The 9624-nt window shown below is 46.8% G+C and overlaps 1 protein-coding gene across 1 annotated transcript in view; it reads left to right on the plus strand.

The window, feature by feature from the left end:
- The window catches only part of Eml1 (EMAP like 1), a 117677-nt gene that overhangs the window by 67934 nt on the left and 40119 nt on the right, over positions 1-9624 (plus strand). The gene's annotated exons all lie outside the window — the stretch shown is intronic.

Below are 9624 nucleotides of genomic sequence, written 5' to 3' on the forward strand. Positions count from 1 at the left end.
GGGAAGGAAGGAAGGAAGGAAGGAAGGAAGGAAGGAAGGAAGGAAGGAAGGAAGAGAAAAGAAAAAAAAGTTTTATATCAGAAATGGTTACTTAGTTATAAGTTTAGAAGCACAGTTTACTTTATATGTTGCTAGACTGAGAAAGTGTTTCCCCTACGGCCTCTGATAGAAATGTATCAACCTCATAAGATACTAAGTGTCCATCTACAGCTTGTTGCAACGGACTGCTTTTGTAGAGTAAGAACTCTCGAGCCATCTGTTGGAAACTTTCTTATCACATACATATACGCTGTCAGTCTTTGGAGTCAAAAAATTTGAAGGGAAAATCAAAGTATTCCCTAAGACCCAACCCCTGCTCCTCTGTACAGCCACCCTGTTGCTTCACAGCATGCTGAGGACAGCTCGGCTGGCCTTTCTGGCCTCGCTTCCTTCTTAGAGATATACAGGCTTTGTCCTTTGGCTGGTTCCTCCAGTCCCTAAAGCCCAGTTGTTTAGTTTCTATACTGCTATCCTAGTGGTGACTTTTGTCCTCAGCTTCCATCAGCTTCCAGTTCAAGATCTCCCGGCATCTTATCCTCTCCCTGGCCCTGACAACACCCTTCTTTAGCCTGCCTCTTACGTTTTCCAGCAGGATACTATTTGTTTCTTCTCCTTCAGAGTTGGCTTTATTTCACAAGTTACCTGTTTCTGAAAAAAAAAAAAAAATCCTGAGAGGACTTGAAGGTCCCCTATAGTATCAGTGGCAACGCAGGGCTCACGAGACACTTTTCACATTCCCAACCAGAACTTGCTGTGTAGCCCAGCAGGTGTGATAGCCACAGTCCTGCCTCAATTTACCAAGTACTGAGATTGCAGAAATGTGACACGATATTCGATGCCAACAAGGTTTTTCTCAACCAGTCAGATTAAGTCACCATCTTTAATAATGCTACTGGGCACATAGTAGGTGCCCAGAAAACATTTATTGAGCAAATATGCTTATTCTTCTTAATGAGGATGAGAGAAGGTTAAAATGGTGGATCCTGACAGTCACACCCAAGTCTCCATCCTGGCTCTGCCACTTTGTGTTCCATAATTCTAAATTACTACATTGGAGAATGGGGGTGGGGGAGGGGTGGATTCTTCAGCATAAAAATAGTATCTACCTCATAGGTGTTACAAAGATTGAATAGTCTTCTCCAGAGCATCTTCCACACTGGGATGGTGCCAGTAGCCATGCGTAGCTATGATTACCGATGCTCTGTCCTAGGTCTCAGGATCCGTGTTTGCTCACAATTCTCCCCCACAGCGAAAGTGTTTCTCTTCTTGGGGATTGTCCGAATTTTGTTTCTATTGCTGCGATGAAAAGCAACTCTTTCAGTTTACAGTTCCAGGTTAGGGTCGGTCACTCAGGGAAAGTCACAGGCAGGAGCGTGAGGAAGTTAAACACAACAGATACCATCCATAGTCAAGAGCAGAGAGTGTGGGGCCGGAGAGATGGCTCAGCGGTTAAGAACACTTTCTGCTCTTGCAGAGGCCTCAGGTTCCATTCCCAGCACCCATGTTGTGGGGAGGTGGGGGATGGGGGCTCATACCATCGGTACTTCCAGTTCCAGAGGATTCAACACTCTCTCTTGGCTCCTGTGGGTACCAGACGTGCATGTGGCGTGCAGCCATATATGCAAGCCACACACCCACAGAGAGAATGAGCTCCTGCGTGCTCGCCTTCCCTCCAGCCCCTCTCTACATCTGCACAGCCCAAGACAAATGACGCTGCTCATAATCAGGGTGGGTCCTTCCCCACCCCTAACTGACCCAACTAAGAAAATCTCTCACAAGCTAAACCCAATTCAGACAGTTCCTCAGGGAGATGCTCCTCCAGGCAATGCTAGATCAGATCCAGTAGACAGCTGAAGTTAACCGTCACCCGTCACTGAGACATTTAGAGGTTTGTGCCTCCTACCTCAACCTGAAAAGAGAGGAATGGGGAGCTTGGACAATGTCTGTCATCCTACCCACGCACCCTTCCGCACGGCTTCACTTGGACCTACTATGTGCATGGCATGGGGTGCAAGGCAGGATGGGGAACAGGATGGGCTGCGTGAAGAGATTGATTCACCCTCACAGGACTTGTTGACGGCATGGAAACAGACTGAGCCTGGTCGCCTCAGTTTCTATAAGACACAGCACAAAGCACTGGGGAAAGTAGGAAAAGGATTTGGATGCCCAGCTCACTGAGGAAAGCTTCTAAACTGATATAAAATGGTTCTCAAATCATCTTAAAGCACAGAAGGAGGCTTACAGGTGTCACTCTGAGACTCCACCTAGCAGTGGTCTTGCCTCTGCTGCTTCGGATTCTGGAGGGAGGAGTGACAGTGTTTGGACAGACTTTACCTTACCCTGCAAGGCTCAGCAGAAGAGCCCCTTCGTTAGCCCCTACCTGAGGTAGGTGTTTGGCAGACAGCCTGTGCCTGCGGCTGGGTGACTCTAGCCCTCCTCCAGCCTTGCTCCATTCCCATCTGTGACCTCTCTTGGGCGCTAAGAGAGCAGAGACATTGTCCTTTCTTAGTCTCTGACCCTGTAGCACTTTTACAAAGTTCAGGAAACACAAAAAAACACCTCCCACTAAACATTCCTTGAATGAATGAAATTACATTTAAAAAAAAAAAAAAAAACTAGAACTGTTTAAGAAACTGGTAAGGAGCGCCACCTAGAGGCTAACTGTCAGCACTACACTTTAGCCTTAGTGTTTTGTTCTGGAGTCATAGTTGTGTCTCTGGTCTCTTAAAGTGGCTTCTTGTGGGTGAAATTGGCCAAGGGGGAAGTCATGAGCACCAGTGTGTGAGGACTTTGTCCTGTCTCACTCAGTCTTGAAGGTAGTTCTGTCCATTTTGTGGATGAAGAAGCAAAGCTTACGGAGGAAAAGCAGCCTGTGTCCCCTGATGTGCAGCATAGCTTTGAACTCAGGAACGCAGACACTCTAGTAGCCCTTGATGCCTCTTCGACTTTCCGCTTTTGTGCCCACCTGGGTCACTTGCTATTAGAAGCCATTCCCTCTTCCCAGACTCCTGGAGACCTGAGCATCCATAAGAGCCATAAGAGATTGAATTCCCCTATGGACTTTCTCTTTTTGGTGGACCATTGTCCATAGGGGTGTGTGTGTGTGTGTGTGTGTGTGTGTGTGTGTACATGTGTGTGTTAGTGTACTCACCTGTATGATGGACATGTGTGCAAGCCAGAGGTTAATATCAGTTGTCTTCCTCAATCAGTTCTCACCCACCTTTGTTTGAAATTGGGTCTCACACTGAACCAGAGACTCCCAGGGATCCTCTTCCTGTCTCTATCCCCGCCCCCTGGACTCCTCCCCCACCGGCACCAGCCTTTCTGTGTGGGTGCTAAGGATCTGGACCCAGACTCTCATGCTTGTGTGGCAGGCACTTTGACAACCTCCGTACCTCCCCAGCGCCTGTAACTGCATTTTCCTCTCTCTCTGTAAACTGCGCAGAATCATTGACGGCGGGAATCAAGGTTTGAGCTTTTTGCCTTGTCTTGTCTTTCGGCTTCCTGTCTGGCTCCCGCATCCTGTTCCTACGACCGCAGGAGGTTTGCCTTGCTGTCTTTTTCCTTTCCTTTCCCTCACCTTTCTTCCCACTCCCTGTGAGCCCAATACATAAGTGACATATGGAATCGGGACTCTGGCTTCCGCAGGGCACAGGGGTCACAAGACTGTCACTCATGCCCTGACAGTGGGGGCAAGCCAGGTGAGCCACAGAAAGACGGCTATTTTAAGTCTGACACAAAGCTGAATACTGGGCTAACACAAAACAAGAAAAGAAAAGGGAAAGCTGGGGGTGGGGGGGACAGGCTTCCCTCAGGGTTCAGGCCCATGCTGCATTTTTGGCAGAGTGTCAGAAAGAAAACACTTGGCTTTATAGGAAGAAGGGACTCATCAAAGGCCAGGAATGGGCTGGGTGACAGGTCAAATACCTAGAGGTCCAAACAAAGGGGAATCCCACACTCTCACAGGCTCCTTTTCTGTAGACCTTCAGGGAGCGCCCAGAACAGCCCGGAGTGGAATGTGGGTGTGTATAGCAAGAGACTTTCTGAGGCACACCAGGTCATCTGTAGTGTGTGAGGAGAAGAACCAGCCTCCAGACCTCACCCCTACTGCCAGGTGGTGGTCACTCTCTGTTCTGCCCTGGAGATGCAACAGTAAGCAGGATGAAAAGCCTGGATTCATGGGCCTTTCTGCCCAGTGAAGAAGGAAAATAAAACAGAGTGCTATAGACAAAAATGACCCAGAATGGGGCAGGACTGCGGACTGTGGGGAGCAGGGTTTGAGGGAAAGCTGCAGTGTTGGCTGGACACCCAAGAAGGCCTCACAGGAAGTGGCTACTAGTATAGACCCAAGCAGCAACCCTGTGTCATCTGCAGGCTGATGTCCAGGAGGAGAGACAGGAAGCCAATGCTGCATACTGGAGTGTTCCAGGCAAGGCCACAGAACAGCAGCTACAGGCTGGAGACCAGAGCTGCTCACCCAAGGGGTAGAAACGGCTTGCCTGGGGCCATATAGCCCCAAGGGAAGCCTAGCATTTAGATTGGAAAGCCAGAGTTTTTACAGTCCTGTTTCCATTGACCACACTTCAGAGTTTAGAAAGTTTCGCCCACAGCAAATTCTGCTGTGTATGTTTGAGCCAGTCATCTTGTGTCGCTGTGCAAGCTGCAGCCACACCACCCATTCCACACACGCATGGAGTGGCTTGGAAACCAGGGTAGTAATGGGTCATATCACTGATACAGGATGGGCTGAAGGATGATTTCTAGTTGAGGTACTTTCCACTGCATCTCAAGTTAGAACTGAGGAGAAAAGAGGTGATTCCGGGGAGATGGGAGATGGCTCAGTTAAAATGCTTGCCATGAAAGACTATGTGAGTTTTATGTCAACCTGACACAAGCTAGAGTCTTGGGAAGAGGAAACCTCAATTGAGGAAATGCCCCCACCAGAATCTGTAGGCAAGTCTGTGGGGCATTTTTCTAGATTGATGCGTGATGTGGGAGGAGCCATCTCACTGTGGGTGGGGCCACCTCTGGCCTGGTGATCCTGGGCACTATAAGAAAACAGGCTGAGAAAATCGTGGGGGCGTCATCTGTGAACAGCACCTCTCCAGACCTCCACATCTTCTCCTGCCTTCAGGTTCCTGCTCTGAGTTTCTGCCTTGACTTCCCTCAGTGATACAGTGTGACCTCAGAGTTGTAAGCTACAATAAATCTTCCTCCCCAAGTTGCTTTGGGTCACCAGTTTTTGTCATAGCAACAATAAACCTAACTAAAACACATAAAGATTTGAGTTCTGAGTTGAGATTCCCAAACTCATAAAAAGAGCTGGACGTAGTGGGAGCTGTCTGTAACCATAGTACTAGGGGGAGCAGAGACTCACAGATCCCTGAAGCTCATAGGTCAGTGAGCCTTGCCAGGTCAATGAGTTAGTGAGAAATTCTGTCTCAGGAAAAAAAATGGTGAAGAATTGCTGTCTGTGTCCTGGACTACTCAGCCTGACCCTACCTGCCCTTGGGGGTGGGGGTGGAGGTGAGTCAGTGACACAGACTCTGGGAGCAGGTGAAAAACGCCACAGCAAGCTCATCTGAGCATCACCGCAAGCTCCTTTAATACCTTCCACCTGCGCCCCATTGGTCCCAAGAAAACATCTCTACTAAACAGCAGTTCCCGATTGGCTGGCATCGTCTGCACCAGCAATCCTTGGTCTCTCAGGCAGTCCTCAATTAGGTCCTCTAGCCGGAGATGCTTTTGCAGCTGTGCAGCCCCTGATGTTTACATAGAGGTGGCCTGCTACAGAGAACAATCTAGAAAAGACACCTGACATTTCTCTCTGGCCGATACACACACATACACACTCACACAACACACACACAAACACACATACACACACATGCTCACACATGCTCACACATGCACGCACATAGGCACACACACCTAGCTAACCCCACCACACAAATGTGCATGCATAAAAGAAGTGACATTAGGAATATATCTACTTTTCTTTCTTTCTTTCTTTTTTTTTTAATTCAAGCAACCAAAGATCGTGTCTCTAGCAGCATATAAGGGGCGATTAAAGTGACCCCACAGGAGTCACATATCAGATGTCCTGTATATCAGATATCAACACTAGCAAAATTACACTTATGAAGTAGCAACGAACCAATTTTATGATTGGGGGCCACCACAACACGAAGGACTGTATTAAAGGGTCCCAGCATCAGGAAGGTCGAGAACTACTGTATTAAACCATTGTTCCATGTGGCTATGGTTTCCTTTCTTCTGTTTGTTTGGTTTCGTAGCCTGAGGCTGGGAGAGCTAGCAAAGCTAAGCAGTGCCGGGCAAGCAGCTGGAATCTCCTGGCTGGGATGCAAGGAGTGGCTCGCACAGTCCCTGTTTCCCTGAGTGTCTGTGTCTGATGTGTCTCTCTAATCCAGCCTCTTGACCCATTAATGATCACAGTGCCCCCATGACCTGATCTCTTGGTGTCATGTCAGCACTGCTGCCAGGGGACCAAGCTTCCAGCTGGTGACCCTCTAGGTCAACCATAGCAGTCTCTAGGCTCTTGTCTGCAAAGGAGATGTAGCCACCTCCCCACTGGTGGCTGTCCTTCAGGGAGGCCCAATGAGAAGAAGTGTCACTGAGGCCACAGACTCTTCTTGTTTCTCATCTGGTGCCTCCCTCACAAATTCTGCTTGTCCTGAAAGTGACCATGGTCCAACTGAGGCATTTTCTTCTGACCCCCTGGAGCTTTGATTTCCCAGGCTCAGTCACAGGTTGTCACTGTCTGTTGGGTGGTGGGCACCCAGGATGGCCATGCTTAGCAGTGACATCCCCACATCTCCTATGGGGTGGCCTCTGTCCTACCCTCCTGTCATCCTTAGAACAGTTACCCTGCAAGAGACGTGCCCAGGAAGTCCACGCCCACAAGTTCTTTTATCAAGACTTTGATGACTTAAAAAAAAATTAACCAACGTATACAGTATTACGTCTTATTATGGCATTTGCAAATAAAATTTGTTTCAACTTAAAATTTTTAAGTTAAATTTAATTTTATGGATATGAGAATTTTGCCTGCATGTACACTAGTGTACCATGAAGAAAAGGATGTTGGAACTGGAGTTAGAAATGGTTTCCCGACCCATCTCCTTTTAGATTTCATAGCCTATACCCACTCACTCCCATACATGTGCATGTGCGCGCGCAAATACACACGCACACACACACATTGCAAGCTAGGATCCACATTTGAGAGAATGTGTGTGCTGGCCAGTTTTGTGTCAACTTGACATAGCTGAAATCATCAAAGAGGAGAGAACCTCAAATAAGAAATGCCTCTATAAGATCAGGCTGTAAGCAAGCCAGTAGGACACTTTCTTAATTAGTGATTGATGGGGGAGGGTTCAGCCCATTGTGGGTGGGGCCATCCCTAGGCTGATGGTTCTGGGCGCTATAAGAAAGCAGGCTGAGCAAGCCATGGGGAACAAGCCAGTAAGCAACACTCCTCCATGACCTCTACATCAGCTCCTGCCTCTAAATTCCTGCCCTGCTTTCATTCCTGTCCTGATTTCCTTCAGTCAAGGATTGTTACCTGGAACTGTAACCTGAAATTAACCCTTTCCCCACTGTGTTGCTTTAGTCATGGTGTTTTATCCCAGCGATAGTAACCCTAAGTAGGTTATCTTAGTTAATACAATATATTCCAGATCCATCCATTTCCTGTAAACTTTATTTTTCTTTGCAGCTGCAATGCCAAAGACCAGCTTTGGTATCAGAGGGTAAACTGAGGCAGGCAGCCTATGAGGGGTCAGTGTTGAGAGCAGCTGGCAAAGGTGGATCCAGATACTTACAGGGACTGCAGCAGTTAGATAAAGGATAAGAGAAATCAAGCACACACTCACACACACACACACACACACATACACACACACTCACACACATACACACTCACACACACACATACACACTCACACACACATACACACATACACACTCACACATACACACACATGCTCACACACACATACACACACCCACACACATACACACACATACACACTCACACATACACACACCACACACAAACACACACAAACACACACATACACACACACGCACACACACACTGTATGGTTGGATCAAGGACAAGCTCAAGTGAGTTATTATTTTTTTCTTAACTCCTTTTTATGCCCCTAGAGACAAATTTTTTTCTATTAGGAAGAAAATTACTTCCTAGCTACAGTTACAAATTTTCCAGAGATAATCACCATAAAAACACTCTTCAAAAACAAATCAAAATCATTATGCAAAAGAAAATTACAATTTTTAGTTCGTTGATTGATAAAGTTTAAACAATGCAAGTTTATAGTTGCAAGTTTTTCTCTATACGTGGTTGATAGCAATCTATACTTACTAAGAAGCAAGTCATTTTTCTTACATCTTATTTTTGAAGTTCCGATTGGCTAGGCTGGCTAATCATCTATTTTCTGTTCTTATATTTATAATGGGATTCTTTGCACTTTATTATAACCTTATTATTTCCTGGTGCACACTGAAAACCTCTTAACTCAGCCCTAGATCACAAGACCCAAGAACTCAGGCCCAACCTAGAGTCTATGCTCAGTTTGATCGTTAGCCTATTCTTCTTGCTTCTACAATTACGTGCTTGGGTTTGTTTGTTTTGTTTTGTTTTGTTGTTGGGTTTTTTTTTTTTTTCGAGACAGGGTTTCTCTGTGTAGCTCTGGCTGCTCTGGAACTCATTCTGTAGACCAGGCTGGCCTCGAACTCAGAAATCTGCCTGCCTCTGCCTCCCAAGTGCTGGGTTTAAAGGCGTGAGCCACCCTGCCCGGCCAATTACATGCTTGTAACACATGAGCACTCACTGCACCCCTTCCTCTGACTCAAGCAGCTTCTGAAAGGGCACACTTTATTCTTAATTCTAACTCAAAACTTTCTATCAACTGTCCTATTTCCTAACTTTACATTTTCTATTAACTACCCTAACTTCCCAAAATTATTTAAATCAAACTAACCTTTTTTTTTAAAGAACACTTAAATCAAGTATCACTTAAATCAAGTCAGACATTCTCTAAAATTATTCGTTCATTTAGAAAGCATTATCTCAATAATTTTCATCTTCATATTGATCTGTAAGAAATTCACCCAACAGAGTGGCCCATCACCCAGGTAGTAATCACACCTGGCTCTAGGCAGTGAGGGTCCTCCCGGTGTCCCCTCACACTAAGCCACATAAATGAGTGTAGCAGTGACAAGTGGGAGAAAGCACGTCAGCAGCAAGCAGCAATCCATCCCAGGATGACGTCTCTGGGACTGCGCTACACCAGAGCTCACCCATCAGAGCTGAGCAGGACGGTAGGCTGTCTCCAGTGAGCTCACTTGCCCACTGAAGGTCTTCTGTATGGCATCCACCACTGCATAAAACTCCGTCGTGTGTCTGTACCTCATTTTTATTCTTTGGTTGATGGACAGTTGGCTGGGTCCATCCCTTCTGTTGATAGACATATGGCTGACTAGCCCTTCTGTACATGGACATATGGCTGGTTCCAGCCCTTCTGTACATGGACGTATGGC

The sequence above is a fragment of the Grammomys surdaster genome, unplaced genomic scaffold, assembly GCF_004785775.1.
Source record: "Grammomys surdaster isolate TR1022 unplaced genomic scaffold, NIH_TR_1.0 144, whole genome shotgun sequence".
Lineage (NCBI taxonomy): Eukaryota > Metazoa > Chordata > Mammalia > Rodentia > Muridae > Grammomys > Grammomys surdaster.